Raw genomic sequence first — 18,571 nt, forward strand, 5'->3', positions numbered from 1 at the left:
CATCTTCAACATCTGTGTTAAAAATAGTAAACACTGACTATCTGTCAGCCTATGCAGAGGAGCAGCAGTCAGCATCCCCAGAGGAGTGAAGCTCTGTGCTGTTTTCCTTTCATTGTCTCCAGTGGCACCTTTCCCCAGGGATCCCTTCATGCTTCAAATTTAACTTGATTCCATTTTAGTTCGCTTCTGACAACAGCAGCAGTCACAATTGCAACGATTTACAATCCACTTGAATGTTTTAAATTGCATTTACAATGATGGTAATGCTTGTAAGCATTGAACTACTGTTAAAACCACTTCAAGGCCCTGATTATATCTGGACCAGGGAAGCTGGAGGCATTTACAGAACTGGCAAATATCAAAAGCGTGGGGTGTGCAGTATTTACAGGGTGTGGTAAATTACCAACCCTATTCTCAGGTTTTCTCTGGAAAATAAAGAATTACTTGCATAGGTCATGATTGTGTGTAGTAAATTTTTTCATAAGTAAAGTTTAGTGCATAGACTGCCTAAATGTACCGGCAAATTTTAAGCTCCCATCCACAGAATATGCAACTTTCTGACCAGTGAAAGCATTCAGCTGCTTTTCAGCCTGTTGTGTGTACTGATTATTAGTACGACAGTGCTGGGTACCCTCATAGGTGATAAGCCGCGCTATATAAATCTACAATTTAATTAATTAATTATAGTTATTGGGAATGAGCGTAGACACATCTTTACAAGTTGTTTGGAGAGTTATTTCTGTATTTTTGTATGGATAAATCCCTGATGCCTCACGGTATTATGCATTTGAGGATCTAACCTTGTAAACCACCTTAGAATAGGGTGGTATTACCACCAAGTATCGGAAATAAAGGGTGTAATTTTTCAACTCCAGTTTTAAAGAAAAAATCGTTCTGAGACCTTGGATAGGGGAAGAAGATGAATTGTAAACTTGCCAATAAAATGTAGGGTTTTATCGATTTCTGTAAATAGTACCGTTATTGGTGACCAAATACCCGAAATACATTTTAAAGGGAGGTAATGAGCATTATCAGAAAGTTGTAAAATATGTCACCTTCCCATAATTTCAATTTCGGTTGAAATTTCCTGCAAAACGAGTTTGTTGAAACACACCTGTGAGGGCTTATTATGCCTGTCAAAAGGTATGTTTAGTGGGTTTTTTCTCTCACTCTTTCTGTAAAGTTTATCAACTTTTTAAAGTTGGCAACGCTGAGACAAATAAGGGAAAGACATTCAAATATTGGTGGACTTAAATTTAATCAATTTAACACACTCCTAAGTGTAATATTGATGTTTTATTCAGTCTCCAGCTCTGTTTTTCCCTGTTACATTACCATTACTCCCTTGTGTTTGCTTTGGCTCTATTATTAATTTTTTAAGTGGCTTTTAACTTCACCACTCTCAATGAACTGAGGTTTCATATGTTTGTCACCCTTTCCTGTAAATTCCTTTTGTTACTCCTGGGAATCCTCACACATCTTAAGTCTTGATCGCTGTATCTAGAAGTGAAATATGCTTGTGTGTGTCATCGTACTTATAGCACAGAGATACGTAAGCCCTTAATACCAGTTGCCTGGTGGTTCATATGAACAGAATTTAGTATGTATGATAAACAGCCTATGTTCAAAACATTTTGGAATAGCACAGGGATTTTGGTGATAGCTAGTATCTGCCCCCGTGTTGCCTGCCCTCTTACAGGCTGTTATTCTTACTCCTCACACCTGGTTCCAACGAATGAGGTTTTCTTTCTGTTTTGTAATGAATTATTCCTACTATGAGAATGCACATGACACTTGGCTTATGGCCACTATTTCGAAGGAGCCACAGTTGGGAGTCCAGCAAATGTAAATCGGAGCACCTTATTTCTAAAACTTTTCTTCTGGCTATGGCACTCCTTAGAGTTTGCATTAGTACGAGTGTTTTCCTGATATTTGAATTAATGTGTTCTCATTGCTGCCTTTGTTCTTGTGGCGCTCCTCTGCTGCTGCCGCCCTTCTGCAAATCCAGACTACCCCTGGTGGGACGAGGGTCCCAGGGGCCACGTTACCATTGTCGTGCCACCCGTGCTATTGCGGGTCTGCACACTCTGGGACTCCAATCCCCAGAGTACACCACTGTGCCACACACCTGCCGCGAGTGAGGGGGAGGTGGGGCCAACGCGCTCATAGCGCAGCCTCTCCCTCCACGGCACGGGGCGCGCGCGGGACGAAGCCCGGACCAAGGGCGGGCCCGTCTGAGGCCGTCAGAGGCCAAAGGAGGCTGGGCTGGGCCACCTTATTTGGTTTTTGGATTCGGGAGAGCCCTCTAATGTCGTCTTGGCCACCGGAACACCTAGGCACAAGGTAATGTGAAGCACCTTGTCAACTATTGACTTTACTTTGCTGTCTGGTGGATTTTTATTGTTATACTTGGGATAATTGGCTATCATTGACGTACAGTGAGTAAACGGAGAGGGGTAGCCGGGACTTTGGATCCTTTTATCGTAAGGGCTGAGTCGCTCCTTACGCACGAGATCCAGCTAAGGGAGAGACGATTGTCCTTGGACTTTGGATCCTTTTATCGTAAGGGCTGAGTCGCTCCTTACGCACGAGATCCAGCTAAGGGAGAGACGATTGTCCTTGGACTCTGCCACGCTACAGTCTCGTATGTCGCTGGGGGGCCAAGTTGTCTCCAATATATTACGCACAGACACAGTGAATGCATCATCAGTTATGGCTGATCCTGCCATCCCGACCCCACCTTCACCACCTCTGGACTCTTCTTACACATCCGCCTTAGGCGCACCCTGCACCAACACCCGGGGATATGCAGCAAAATCACACAGAAACATCAAACTAACTGTCAACCCACTAAAAGGAAGAAACATGTTGTAAACGCTGTAAGTGCTAAGCCCAAACCCAAACCCAAGCCCAAACCTAAAAATGTCAAAAGCGGTTTATCAACCAGTAGTTTGGAAGTATATGAGACTGTTAGTACAAACTCTGTTGCGACTCAGACAGATATCACTTCAGAGACTAGGTGTTATGAGGCTGATATGGGTGCCGCATCCTTGGGGCCTACAACGGAAGCGCTTGAAATGAAGTTGGATTACATAAAGGAAGCGATTGCCAAGAACTTTGACTCGCTTTGGGGGAAATTAACGCATTTGAACTCTGCTATGGACAAGTTAAGTGGGGGAAGCTGAATAATGTTTTTACTGATGCGGGGGGGAATCCTATAACATCCATAACATCCGTGGCTGACAAAAGTGGCCCGAGCAGCAACCAATTGGTATTGCTCCTCCCATAGACATACCCTTCGCTATTTCATGTGTATCTTGTCAAAACCGAGGAGACCATTTTGTGTCTAACCCTACCTCTAGCGGGAGAGTAAACCAGGCTACGTCAAGACTAGACAACATAAATAATCTAAATCCGGCAGTAGGGAGTGTCAATTGTAATCAGCCCCAGTCGAGCATCACCGCGGCTGATTCCATTAATGTCACTGAAGAGCACCTTAGAGATACACACACCAGCCCAAACACCGATGTACTGAGTCTACCGCCTGCCTCTAGTCCCTAGGTGTTAGTTCTGACCGGTGTTCCAAACCTTGCTGGGGGTCAGAGGGAGTCCTGGTCAGATCTCCGAAATAAATCTGTAGACTAGCTACGTAAACACAAAAGCTTCCACCCTTCCTCAATGGATAAAATTATTATGGCCAGGAGAGTAGGGTGGGTTGGCCAATCAAGTAAGAATATCAATGGCAATTGTATTGTTCTCAACTTTCGGAGACCGCAAACGGTCCGTCGCTTACTAACCACCAGAGAGCAGTCCTTTACCACATACATAGGCATTTGTGCACTCCCCCTAGGCTATTTTTATAAACCTGACGTACTTGCTCTGGCAGCTAATAGGTTCCATGCACTTTCCAACCTGGACACTCAGGACTGACAACCACTGTCGACGCCCAAAACACAGGTCTATGAGGGGGCCCGATTGGGCACCTGACCTTTATCCCAAATGGACAAAGATAGGGCAGTGACAACTAGGGCTAGCATTGGGGCCGATCTGAGCGTTCTAAGTTGGAATGTGGCGGGGCTCCCAACTAGGCTCGACAATCAGGACTGGTTGCGCATAATAAAGGAACATGATATAGTCATGTTCCAGGAGACCTGGGCCACTTGAAGATTCATATATTGAAGGGTTTCATTGTTTCAGTGTGGTAGCTCATAGTCCCAAAATAGGGGACCTTTTTATTGGGATTAACATGGCTGCTGGGGGCAGTTTTAAGGCCCTTCCGACCAACAGCCAAAATTATCAAGTTGTGTTTTTTAAAAAGAAAGATTGTTTTCACCTGGTAAACTTTTATAACAACGACTTTTACTCCGTTCCTAATAAGAACTTCATTGGGCTTTTTGATTTTATTTCAAACTTGGACACTCAGCTTAATATGGAAGGTCCCACTGGTATTTTGTTGGGGGGTGATTTTAACGCTAAACTTACTAACAAGGGGTATGATGCAGGGATGAGTAACTCTGGACCATCTATTCATAGGGGTGCTGAACTATCTATGTTCCTAAAATCATATAATCTGGTCAATATCATGGATCTGCTGGGAGGCCACAATGCAACCGACCATATACAACCAACATTCAGGGGAAGGGGATGTTGTTCAACTATTGATTTTATTTTCATCTCCCCTTCTCTCGAAGATCAACTAAAGGCTGCAGAGGTCATTGTCAAAGACTATGGGGATCATAAACCTATCAAAATAGGACTGAGCTCTGCTCCTAGACCCATGTTTTAAACTGAACGCTGGGCCATAAATCTGATCCCCTCAACTGATAACTTAATATTAATATGGAAGGGTGTCGATAGTGGTGAAGTGTTTAAAAGATTAATCAAGGGCCATATGCACCTTATTAACTCCTGCTTGTCATCGCATCCTATACATACTGTGGTAATCCAGGATTTTACCAACCTTTGTTACCAGCGCCAGATGCCTGTTAGGTGGTAGTGCGCTTTAGAAATTGTATAAATAAATAAAATAAAATACTTTGTCAAGCCACAAAAACCCTCCTATCAAAACCTGTATCTCCAGCAGGAATTACCCCTAGATGGTTTGATTGAGAATGTTCAATGGCCAAGAGGAATTTACGCAGAGCCCTGCCAGCCAATCCGAGGTGTGCCTTAGATGTTCAGCTGGCAAGGAGGGAATATAACACGAAGATTTCGAATAGGAAGAAAGTTCTCCTAACTGAAAGCCGGGAAACCCTTTCTGAGGAAGCTAGTATAAAAAAGGGCAATATCTTCTGGTCCGCAGTAAGGGACCTCCGTTCAATGGGCAAGCTACCAACCTCCATCAGCTGTAACATCTCCAGCGAGTCCTGGGAAAATAATTTTTCAAAAATGTACGCCACCCCCAACTAGAGGCAGAACATCATGAGCCTGGTCCATTGGTTACCGTAGAGCTAACCATCATAGAAGTAGAAGAGGCCATCCACCAGAGCATAGGGAACAAGGCACCTGGGCCAGACGGGTTGCCAATTGACTTAATTAAATGGAGCTCAGATTTTTGGGCCTCGCTACTTTTGAATGTTTTTAATAGCCTAACTCATGCCACTTTACCCGAAACATGGGCTAAGAGTATCATAGTCCCAATTTTTAAAAAAGGAGAGAGGCCCCAGACGAGTAATTACAGACAAATATCATTGATCGATAATACCCTAAAAATATTGGGGAGAGTTCTGTATAACAAAATTTTAACCTGGACAGAAGAAAACGGCATTTTAGAGCCATGCCAGCTAGGCATCCGGAGCAAGGTGGGTACAATTGAACAATTCCTTAACCTTAATTTGGTTATTGGGAAATACACCATTGCACGGAGGTCTCCGGTCTATTTGGCCTTTATGAATCTCTCCACAGCTTTTGACCTTGTTAATAGGTCAAAGCTGTGGAGAATCCTTTTGGCCAATGGGCTGGATGAGCCGTTGGTATGTTTTTTAGTGTACCTTCATAAATATCTCCAGGCACAGGTGAGGATTGGCATGGGTGGAGAGGTTTCGGGAGTCATCAAAGTAGGAAGTGGGTAAGACAGGGTTGTGTCTTGGACCCCCTTCTCTTCATTATCTACATCAATGGGTTGAATAGCTCTCTGTAAACTGTAACTCAAGATGTTCCCATAATTAATGGGAAACCTCTTTATGCTATTATACGCAGATGATGCAGTCCTTATAGCACTCCAAATTCTCTGCGCATTTTAGTACAAAATTTTGTAAGGCATATAGACGGCTTGGATCTGTGCATCAATTTAAAAAAATCGTTTTTAATGTGTTGTGGTCCTGGGAAGCGAGAAATGAGCTCTATTGCAGTGGATAGCCAAAAACTGACCTGCACTCGCACATTTCCTTATCTTGGGTTGGTCTTTGCTGCGTACGGCTCCTGGAATGAGCATCTTGCCCATTCCAGGAGCAAGTTCTCAAAGGCCACCAATTCAATTTTTGGTCTCCCTCGTCCTAGGCCCACCGGAGCCATCTTAGCTATTCAAAAATAACATTTATAAACTACAGGGCCCTCCTGTGGCCACATATGGGGCTGAGATCTTGGGTAGTGTAAACAGTTAATGCATCCAGCAGGAAGACAACAGGTTTTGGAGGAAACTGCTGGGTATCCCAATCTCTAACCCACAATATATATATCACAGAGAACTTAATCTTTTAATTTTATATCTGACTTTATACGTGCTTGACCTGCTTTTCTTTGGCTATCAGTATGGAAGAATCAGTCTGCCTCCCTCACCTGAGAGATTACCAACGACTGTGTTACGAGTGAGAAAGGGATGGATATCCCTTGGTTGAGTGGAGTGTAACAAAGTCTGGGCAGCATCAATAAGGAATCTATCTTCTTAGATCCAAGCACAGCTGAAACTGCGTCCAAAAAGGAATTAAGAGATGCCCTCTACTATTTATATAACACAGAAAGGATTGATCTAGAATCTACAAAACCTTGTGTTCTTAGATATATGTCCATCGAACAGTATTATCACCCTTTGCCCCTATATCGCACCTTACTCATGAGTCGTTGGGAAAGGAGGCTATTACTCCGTCAAAGAGCTGGAACTGTCAGATTTGCACTGTGCTTTCCTCTTGGTTACCACCCCAACCTCAATAACACACCATGCACTTGCGATGGGAGGAGTGGTCAATAAATTATACATTTTTTATTCTTTTGTAAGTATTATAATAAATACTCTAAGTGGCTTTTAAACCCATTTTTCAAAAAGAGGAGGCCTATCAGTTTGGATGAGGCTTATTTGTGCATAGTAACTCTGGACGATGAAGATCTGATTTTTCGTATAAGCACTTTCCTCAGAATTTCTATTAGAGAACGCAAATTCATGTCTGATCCCTGAGACTCTATTTTTGTACATTATAAAAAGTTTTAATGGTTTATATATTAGCAATTTATTCATTTATTTATTACCAATGAAGTTATTCCTGATTTGTAAATTTAATTTATTGAAATGTTGTGTAATACCATTGTAAATTTTTATACTGCTGTGTGTTCTCAAACTCTCAGATTGTTATTTTAACTTGTTATGACATTGTGCTTTTATGGGTATCAAGGTACCTGAATGAAGTTTATGAACTGAACTGAATTAATGTATGGCTCAAGCTAAGCTAAAACTAGAGTCTCGATAATGGTATTTTATGTTTATTGTTATGCAACATTGGTTTCTTATAAGGTCACTTGATTATCCATTGTTTTATTATGTCAAGGAAGTCACATGCTGCCTAAGTGAGTTCAAAGGCTGGTGCCTGTAATTCCCAAGTTTTGCACACATCACTCATCATTGACTAAGAATGTTTAATTCCATTTTCTAATCCTGATGGAAGTGCACTTGGTTTGCACACAATTGTTACTGTTCAGGAATGTTTAATTCCAATAGAACAACACTTTATTACTCCTAATAGGACAAGTCCAGCGTCCCTATACTTCGATTGTCTGCTGCTGCGTGATGTACAATAATTTTTAAAGAACTGTTATTTTATTGTGTTTTTACGCTAAATTAGTTTTCGATTGTTTTGATGGTTATTTTTATGTAACCGAATTAAGTTATTATTACTGCTACTCTTTGAATTATTCAGAACTCTTGTTTGCTACTTCTTTGTTCTGATGCCAAACAAGTGAATATTTCTCTATACCTGACTGTTTTACAATGCTTCCAGCTAAAGAAAGGTTTTACTTTGTTTACATTGCATTCAAATAAATGTATTAATTCTATGTCTCCACATCATAAATTCTCCTTGGTTTCTCTTTACACTGCTTCTCAGTCCATCATTCAGACGCTATGTTCCTTATAGTTGTTCCACTACCACCTTATGATTCTCCCCTCTCTATTCAAGCTTACTCATCTGCTTTGACAGTAGCTCTTGGAGTAGTCTTACTTTGTACCAGTTATTTTGTACAGTGATTTGATTAGATGTAAATAAATTAATAAATACATTTAAAAATTTGGACTGAAGCTAAAATATTGAGGCACACACCACGTTGATTGCAGTAAAGAAAGGCCTGTCACAGGCCTCCTCAAAATTAATCAGAACATCATATTGTTTTAAGACGCCCTGCTAAAAAAGCAGTTTGTGACATGAGCAGAAATCTTTTCACACTTAAATGTATTGAAAAAATACCTACGGTCACTGCACAAAACGTGCACGAATTAAAACCTACCTACATTAAATAAATCATATAATGGGCATCCAAAACTGTGCATCAAAGGTAAAGTTAGAATGTGTCAGTGTTGTGCAAATTCCTGAACCTTCAGAAGCCCAAAAGTAAATAAAGAGCTTTCACATAGTTGACTGATCCTCTTCCATAACAGTAAAACAAATAACAAACCTGCATCACGCAATCATTAACAAGCAATTAGCACTCTCCAGCTAGTCGAAACTACTTTTAAATTAGCCGTGGGTAAAATTTTGATTATATCGCAGGATTTGCAAAATTCCCACATTCTGTGTTATGATACATTCTTGACATTGAAAAAAAAAAAAAAAAACTGGGTAGGAGTATTCTGCATCATTCAGAAACTCTGTCCATCACCTTTTCCAAAATTGATTTTATCCACACTATGTGTGGGAGGGTATACTCAGACGTGAGTCCCTAGCTCATTGCACCATCAGGATTCAAGCAAGCCGGGCCGATGACGGCTGAAATGCCAGAAACCGGTCCCCGGTAGCTTGTCTCCTTCCCAGTATAAGAATTGGCTTGGTAGTTTGGTTTGCCCTGTTCCCATCATGCACTGGGACAGGAACAGACTAATTTGCATATAGCCAGGTTCTGAAGCTGGGATGGTGCAGTGAGCTAAAAAACGGCGATGGATCAAGCCCTGATCTCTTGACTGGGTAGGAGTATTCTGCATCATTCAGAAACTCTGTCCATCACCTTTTCCAAAATTAAATTTACATTCTTGAAATTGCACAGTCTGGGATTTTGTAGTAACTTTTATTATCGGAGTGCACACATCCCATTAAAAAAATTGTAAAACAAGGTATTAGGGTGAGAGTGATTCGCTGTGAAACATCGCCTGCTCAAACCGATCGCCTGCTTTTATCTCAGGATGAAGGGAGGAGAACCATGAGGGAGCTGAGGTGGCCCTGTAGAAAGTCAAGAATATATAGCAGGACAGGAGGATCAGTAAGGAACACTTGGAGGACTAGGAAGACCAGGCATAAGGACCAGAACCAGAGGGGCAAGAAGGGCAAGGGCCAGGAAACTATGAGTGCCAGGAGGTCCATGGCATGCAGAAGCAAGAAGAGCAGAACTAGGAAGGCCAGGGACAAGAGGGCCAGAACAATGGGACCAGGCCCAATGGAAACAGGATCAGAATACCACCCAAGAAGTACCAAGAAAAGCACAAGGATTTAGTGGAAGATAAAGGTCAAGAACATCAGGACCAAGGAGACCAGGAGAATTAGGACCAAGAAGAAAAGGAGGGCACAGAGGATCAGGAGCAGAAGGACAAGGCAGACACGCGAAGGAGCTACCCGCGAGAACATATCCAGTTCACAGACGGAACCAAAAGCGTCATATGCCCGTTCAAGAAGGGTTTTATAAAATTTTAAGATACCAATACAAGTGAACCAAAGACTTGAAAAACAGAGAAGAGGCTGGATATTTGTTGACCCCCACGTATGTAAAAAGGATCAACCTTACTTTCAACCTGGGAAGCCCGGAAAGGATCATAGAACTACCTACGCAAGTGAGTTTGCCCGTCTCCCTTGGGAGAGGGCGAATTACATATATTATTCAGCTGGTGACCCCTAATTACAGAAGTCCTGAAGAAGGTGCTACAGTATCGGTCTGTTGTCTGCACCGAAACGCGTCGACGCACTGTGTTTTAACATTGAATCCAAATAGGGTCAAGTGAGCAACGGATAGACATGCACTAATGCTACTGTTGACGTCACCCTCGCATTTATGAATGACCTTTGGATCAGATATTATAGTGGTAAAGTCAGCAATAGGCCACAACGAATAGAGGGGGTTGTTTTTGAGGAAAAGTCTGTATTTTTGCTTTGTATTTTTTAAATTGTTTCTTAATGAATTATATGCCTAGTTGTTGTGTTTATGATTCTCCTTTATTTAGGATTATATTGAATTTTTCGTACATTGGTTATATGTAATGAATTATTATAATTGCTTTTACCTTATTTTCAAAGACTGTTCTTTGAAATTTTAACTTGTTATTGTGTGTATAATTCTTTTTATATTCTCATTGAAATAAGATTGTGAACGTTCAAAATTTTGGTGTGGAAATTGACTCTAGGTTATTATAGAGTGATTTTATAATTCTCCCTGTGTTTAAGTTGGCACGTATGAACTGTGCGTGAAAGGATAGTATTAACTTCAGATGAATGTGCACCCGGGGATTTCTCTTTGACTGGCAGAAGGACAAGAGCCATGAGGACTGGGGGACCAGGGACAGGTGAACAAGTGCAGGGATGACTAGGAAGACCAGGACCCAGAAGACCAGGACCACTGGGTCAGTGCCTGGGTCAGTGACTAGAGCACCATAATCAGTTGGGCCAGGAGGAAAAGCACCAGTAGGATCAGGAAGAGGAAAACTAAGAGAATCAGGAGCTGAAGAACCTGGAAATTGAGGACAAAATGGACCAGGAATAGTACCATGGCCCAGAGGAAAACAAGGTAGAGAAGGACCAAGAGGACAGAAGTATTAGAAGGAGGACTTGGAAGAGAACAAAGATCAAAAGAAGGATAAGGCTCAAAAGCAACACCAACATTAGGAGCAGGAAGAGGAGGGCCATGAGTAAAAGGATGTGGAGGAGGAGCAGAAGGATCAGGCTGAGGAAGCCTAAAAGGGTGACCAATCATAGACCAAAATTTTTGGTCAAAATGCGGCAAAACAAAATTAATATGACAACCTGCTTTTTATATCAAATTGACTGGCCACCCCTAAACCAATACGAATTGGCCTCTTTGTTCGTAGCATTATTATTGGCTTCGAAGCACCAGTAAGAACAGCTTAGATAGCATGTACCAGTGTGCCATTTTGCAGAGGAGCAGTCAGCTTTAAACTTCAAAAGTAACAACATAGGGTCCCTGAAAACTGATAAAGTGAGGGGGGGGCAGGGAAAAATGAACAACAGCAAGAACAGACCCCTCACTTAAAAATATTTTAGACCAGGTGGTACATCCTTTGACCTTGTATCCTAATATCCAGTATAAGAAACCTTTATATGGAACCTATGATATATTTGCGCCCTGACGAAGGAGTTTAGGACCAATAAGTTCCTTTTCCGAAACGCGCGTCAGCGCTTCTCCTTGCTTCTTTTTATGTTTTTGTATTATTGATTGAAATGGATTGTTATTTATCATTTACCTTTTGAATATTGTGTGTAGTGAGTTTGTGATTGTATCGATATTGCTTGTTTAGATGAAGTGTATGTGTGGTTTTGACTGACTGGGTATGTTTGTCTGTGCCTTTGGTGTATGGGGGTTCTTGTGTATGTATATAATATGAATATGTATATATAGAATATTTGCTGTATATTGTGGTCACGTATATGAGTTTATATTGCTATTATGTTTCAAAGTACTAGAAAAATGTGTAAATAAAAAGTGACAATATTTTTTGAATAACTACTGTTTGTGGGACAATGTTTCTTGGCATATGTATCTAGGATGTACCACCTAGTCTAAAATATTTTTAAGTGAGGGGTCTGTTCTTGCTACAGTCAGCTTTAAAACCAGTGTTTTTTTGGTGGGACAGTTTTTTTACTCATGTCAAAGGAATACAGGAAAAATGACAGATTCTGATATTTACGCTGGTGGCTGGGCATCTTTACCTTTGACTATTTCCTACATTTTGTCAGAAATTAAATCACGTAGGCACATACATAACTGCATTCAAAGAGACAGGTTGAGCAAGAGGATAGATTAAGAAGCATTGCAGACAGTCAACTCCGGATTTCTATAGTACTGGCAGTCTATAATGGAGATAACCTTGACAAAGGATATAGAAGCGGTCATGAGAAGAGGTTACCCTGGACAGAAAAGCTGAAGCATTGTAAAACATTGTCATTATGGCTGGCTGCCTTAGAAACAGAATGACGAGGATGGCTCTTTGTCTTTGACTCTCAAAGCAGAGAAACATTATTTTTCCTTAAGCTCTATAAAGTCTAATTTATGTAACATCTGTATTGCATATTTAGGATTAACTTAGATGCAGGTAAAAAGTATAGTACATGTCAACGTGAATTTGCTATGCTCTAGAATATGAATATCTTCTTGTTTTATCTCAATCTGCATAAAATGTCCATCAGTGAAATGTAAAAATTGTAAAAATTGTAGACGACAACAATAAACAATTTTTTTAACTTTGATTTTCTTAGATGAATCCCAGTACTAAAAACATGACTAACATAAATGTGGTAAAATACTATAATAATCTCTCTGATTATATTTGTAAAGAGAGTTTGACCTGTTGCAGGACACTAATCTCTAGATAGTTGCTCTATTTTTTTATCCTGGTGTTCAAAGGCTTATATATTTACGGACAGAGCAATGCCTCCTAGCCATATTTTCAGTGAGTGGCCTCCTTTTTAGGTCTTGCCTACCAACAACTCTTAGCTGCCTGTTGTCAAAAGACCTATTGTGGACTACATCAAATCTTACAGTGGGATTTTTGCCAGCCTATTGTTTATCACTGGCTGGCTTTCTTGTCACTCTCATTTGCTTGCTTCATATTCAATGGTCTTCATTCTTCTTCTTGTTTTATCCCTTCCCTGATGCATAGCTTCTTTACCATTCTTTTGCCTGGTGGACTTGTATCCTTTCACTGCTCACATTTGATAGAGCAGGGTTTTGAGAAAATAATACCTGCTTGGATTAAGTCCTCAGTAATATTATATAACAGAGTGCTGTGAAAATAACGTGCAAAAGCACGAATAACATGGGGAAATGCTTTGTGCCTGCATGCACTAATGCGGGGACTAATGCCTGAAAGACTAGGCTGCATTTGCATTCTGTTTTGGAATAAAATTAAAATAATGCTGCTTTGCACATTAATGCTCTTGCTAGGAATATAACATGGGATAGTGGAATGGTGGGTGGTAAACAGTGAGAAGAACATTTCGTGAAATTAATAATGACTGTGTCTTTTCATCGTAGTGAAACAGGCATAAGCCTTCATTTCTGCATGCCAGTTGTGGGTTAAAGAAAATAAATATGAATAAATAAGCTGAAAATCAAGCTCTGAGAGAGAATGGAGAAGGCAAAGGCTGATAACCTTCAAGGAATATTGTATGTCTGCCAAGTAACGGAAGGATGGCCGTGAGAAACAGGTGGAAATGTACAAACTTCTTCCGCAGAAGCGGCAGAGATGAACAATGGAAGTGCAGAGACTTGCAACATGGTACTTTTTGGAGGAAATGTGCATTCATGAGACGTGGTTAACGTAATGTGAAGAGTGTAAAATAAAGAACACTATGAAAACTATGAACGTGACAATGGTGGTGTGATAGAACACCCCCTAAATAAGCCAATGAGAGACTGAGTTTCTGTAAATGTTTTAACAAATGTGGGTTGGACATGTAAGTTTTAGGGTATAATTGAGGTGCCCTAGGAGGTGTGGTTAGGAGCGATTAGGGAGAGTGTGAGGAAGCTTTGCTAGAGGGAGATTGTCGCTGTCCGTCGGTTTGCTGATAGAAGCCTACCTGTTTCCTGTTCTTGTCCTGTATCCAGTATCCTGATAAATCTTTGTTCCTTGAATCTTTTCTAAGGGGACCCCTGCTATCCCTGTCGCCAGGGCGTGGTATTTCTCTGAGTATCCTTAGGTTAGTATAGCTAAATGATCTGCACTTTGCAAAATATTTTGCAAATGTATTTTATCTCTGACACTACTGTCTCTCCGCCTATCCACTCGTTCATTTGCATTTATTCATTTTGATATGAGTTTGACACTGTTTGCATTGATAATGTTCTCTCTCTCTGTGATTAATGCATTGTTTGCCTTGTGAAACTGTACATGTTGAGTTTTATCTTCACATTATTTGTGGATAAACATTATTAACCTTACACTGAGTTTGTGATTATTTATTAATATAGATAGATAAATAGTACTAATTATTGCCATCAACTACTCAACTTTAGGTCCATCGACCAGAGGAAATGAGTTTATATACAGGCTCAGTTATGTATTTAGAGTGTTAGATGCGAGTCTGTATTATGAACAACTGATTTTTGTTCAAACATGAATCATAGTGCAACAGGGATTTTGCGTTAGTCGGGTAAATGTATATGGGCCTGTATTTGTGTCATTATTAATTATCGATCCCTGATTGGTGCTGGATCATATTCAACGAGCTATGTTTTCTTTCAACACACCACAAGTTTACATGTATTTTTGAGCTTCCGCCTCTGCATGATGTCTTCCCACAAATACCCCCACATCCCCCTCCTGTATGCTACATTAGACTCCCCCTCCCCCACGTCTGCACGTCTATTGCTTCCTCTAACTTGTATTTTTTGGTTACATTTTTTTTTATTTCCAACTTTCCTTTTAAGGCTTCTCTGTTGTTCTGGCGCCCACTCACCTACCCCCACTCCTTCCATTATCTTCTCCAGCACCCAGTCCCCCTAATGGCTCCTCCATTGGGACCCACATTTCCATAATGTTTTTCTAAAAATATATATGCTTTTTTTTTTTTGTAATGTTGCGGGGACTTTTAGTTGTCATTTGCTGCTAGGCTATCATTTGCTGCCCGGGTAATCATTTTTTTAAAAGCACTTTTCTGCATTAAAATGTTTTTTATCTGCTACTCTAAGTGGTGTTTGCCATTTTGTAACAGGGAACAAATAACTGTAGGCACACACATCTGTAGTGACAAATGCCTGTACATACTGCGTATCGCTGAGCCACCATAGTGTCATGATGCATGCATGCATACACATTATCACGCCCCTTTTGTTTTTACTGATGCTGCCAGCATTGGGTTGGCACCATTCTTCAGACAGTCAGGGCCCGATTCACAGAACTAACTTAAGACAGAATCCTAAACTTACTACTTTTGGTATTCACAGAAGTTAGGATTTTGTCTTAAATTTGTCTTAAGACAGACTTAAGACAGACTTAAGTTAGGATTTTGTCTTAAGTCTGTCTTAAGACAAACTTAAGACAAAATCCTAACTTCTGTGAATACCAAAAGTAGTATGTTTAGGATCTTGTCTTAAGTTAGTTCTGTGAATCGGGCCCTCTGTGAGGGGTGTTAGCTTGTTTTTGTCCCCCTGATTCCAGTGTATATTTTATGTGTGCAGGTCATCTAACCTTATCCCATTTTTATCCCATTGTTTCCAGAGTAGATCGCAATTTGCTCGTTGTGACTGATGCAGTGAACACGGTTACATCACTACTGGCTCTTAATAGGTTATGCCAAATAGTATGTTTATTTTCTTATTACAAGTCTATTCTGATATCAGAATGCACCTGAAATAAGAAAAGTAAATACAGGGGTTTCGGAATTTTTTTCAAACGTTGTCTCCTAAAGTTACAGCCAAAATATGAGCGTCAGTTTGCATGGGAGACACTTGCCCAACTAGATTAAATTTCCTCCTAAATACAAATTAAATCATAAGCAAAGCAACTGAACAGTCTACAGAACAATTAATAAAACACATTTAGGAGGACGTGGACCAGGACTATTCCAAAATGAAAGCATGCATTGCCAGTCACCCAAATCTGAAATTTGGATGCACAAGCTCTGAGCCTACCACTTTAATGATGAACAGATATTTGCAGAGTAGAATGCAGCTTAGAATAAACTTAGTATCTATAAGGATGTGTAAATATGTACTCCTAAAGTACAACACAAACCACATATTTTGAGTTTAGCTGGAATGATTATCCTCTCATCTATACATGTAGAATACTCTTAAAAAAAGTGGAAATATAAACCTATGGTTAAGCATTGATAGGAGAAATCTTACACGTATTAAAATGCAGCAAGACGACTGACCTCATGTGGATGGAACCTGATGGCTCAAGGGACCAGCAGTGACAGATCTCCTGCTTTCTAAAAACCCAGCTGTGACATACTAAGGCCATTCAATCACTCATGGGCAAGCTTCTATTCATCGGCTCAGGACTTAAGTAAACTCGAGGAAACACTGGAAGAAAAGACACAATTCAAATTGATTACTTATTTTACACACTTTCTGAATAAAAGACAACATATTTTACAGTAAAGTGAAGATGACAAGAAATAAATAAACATGCATATTGAATAACACATGACTTTTAAATCTGTTTGATGAAAAGAGCTCTTTTTTATGTTACATGTTTATTGGAATTATTTTGCCAATTTCACAAGGCATGTTGCAGAGTTATCTTGGACTTTAACCATTTCCAAACACTTCTTTGCACTGGTTCTGTATATGGTACTAGATTATTGCAATTGAAATTGCATTTAAGTCACGGTTACTACACCTTACGAGGCGTTGATGTGGCGAGTAGCACACTACTCCAGAACCAAAGGTTAGAGTTGAATAGTAGTTTAGTGATATCTGCTTTTGTTTTTCCATGTGATTAGTTGTAGTTTATTAAGTTTGTGCTATCAAGTTCTTACACATTTAGTAGTGTTTTGAGTCGGGATTGAATATTGGAAGTAGATTACAAAAGGAACGTTTTGAGTCCTTATTGGGAGTAGTGGACATTGTGTGACTGTTATTTGGGTGAATTAGTTATAAAGGAGCGGAAGTATGAAAAGGCTGATTGGGAGTTCATAATAGTCAGAAAGGTTTGGGATGAGTCAGAGAGATAAAAAAACTGTGATTTCTCGAATACATTGTTTATAGATGTCCACATTTTGTATTCAATCCTTACATTTATCTTAACACTCATTGATGTGATATGCATGTTTGTATGAGAACCTTGCATAATGTGTGTGTTTGTTATATTGCTTTTGCTGCTTTGCAAAACCTCCATATTCATCGCAGACTTTATAAACCCAAATATTGGGGAACCACATTATGTATTCACTCTTGTTCATAATGTAGAACAATCCCTCACAGATTAGAAGGTCATCAGTTTGACATGGGAATGTTGAGCTTGGCTGCCCATGGACAGGAAGTGGAAGGAAAAATAATACAGTTTTGGTGGGGCTGACAAAAAGAATGTGGACACCAATAAGAGGCCCCAGACCTAAAATCTCAAAATCTATCTTATCCTGTGGAAGGTGAAGGTATATTTCAAGAAGGGTGAGACTGCAACAGTGCACTAGCCTTGAATTACCATTACTTGTTTTTATATTACGGATATTTGCGGCTCATTATATTCAGAAAGGAACCCATGTTTTTGACAATGAAAGCTTGTGCATATCTCAGTATTAGGATAATGAGACTACAAAGTGATATACTTTTTGTATCACTCGTTTTATTCTGTCAAACATAGTCTGGACCAATATGTAGACTAGACCCTACAAGAAGACCAGAAAGTACAACCATTGCTACACATCTGGGCTCTCGCTCACTACTGCAACCATTAGGCTTGAACCACAACTGATGCCACACACAAGTTTCTTAGAAAGAGTTGGCCAAGCTCAAAGACCTATCATTGTGCTGAAAGGGCAGGAGCCAATAGAGTGGGGAGGTGTACAGTAAGAAACTGTAGATATTGTGACATAAACTCCAAGGACAAATTGTTGCTGTTGTTGATGCTGATCCAATCTCCTGTTGGTGTCTGAAGACTCTTTCAAGAGGAGAAATAGTATGAGAGATCCAAAGACAGATTTCATTGGTTTGACTGGAATGTTCTCCAGTAAAGTTATCACTTCGGTTTTACTGGCATTTTGCTTATGGTTATTTTAAGAGTTACATTTTTCTTACTCTTATGCTGACATCGAGGAACTGTATGGAGGCAGAAGAATAACACTGTGGGGATATCACAACTCAAGTACCTTTCATCCTCACAAATCTGTTGTGGTCAAAAGTGGAATTCTCAGAAGTCCATAGCATTTGGGGGGATGGGTGCGAAAGATAATTTTATGATTGAGACTACAGTCTAAGGTACTGATTT

The 18,571-nt window shown here is 40.2% G+C and overlaps 1 protein-coding gene across 4 annotated transcripts in view; it reads right to left on the reverse strand.

The window, feature by feature from the left end:
* HS3ST5 (heparan sulfate-glucosamine 3-sulfotransferase 5) overlaps positions 1-18,571 on the reverse strand; it is a 639,160-nt gene that overhangs the window by 363,577 nt on the left and 257,012 nt on the right. For all 4 annotated transcript variants that reach the window (XM_086926836.1, XM_086926834.1, XM_086926835.1 and 1 more), the window contains exon 3: positions 16,515-16,665. The gene's annotated coding sequence lies outside the window, so the exon portion shown is untranslated. The remainder of the gene's footprint in view (positions 1-16,514; positions 16,666-18,571) is intronic.

Source organism: Lissotriton vulgaris, chromosome 6 (assembly GCF_964263255.1).
Source record: "Lissotriton vulgaris chromosome 6, aLisVul1.2, whole genome shotgun sequence".
NCBI lineage: Eukaryota > Metazoa > Chordata > Amphibia > Caudata > Salamandridae > Lissotriton > Lissotriton vulgaris.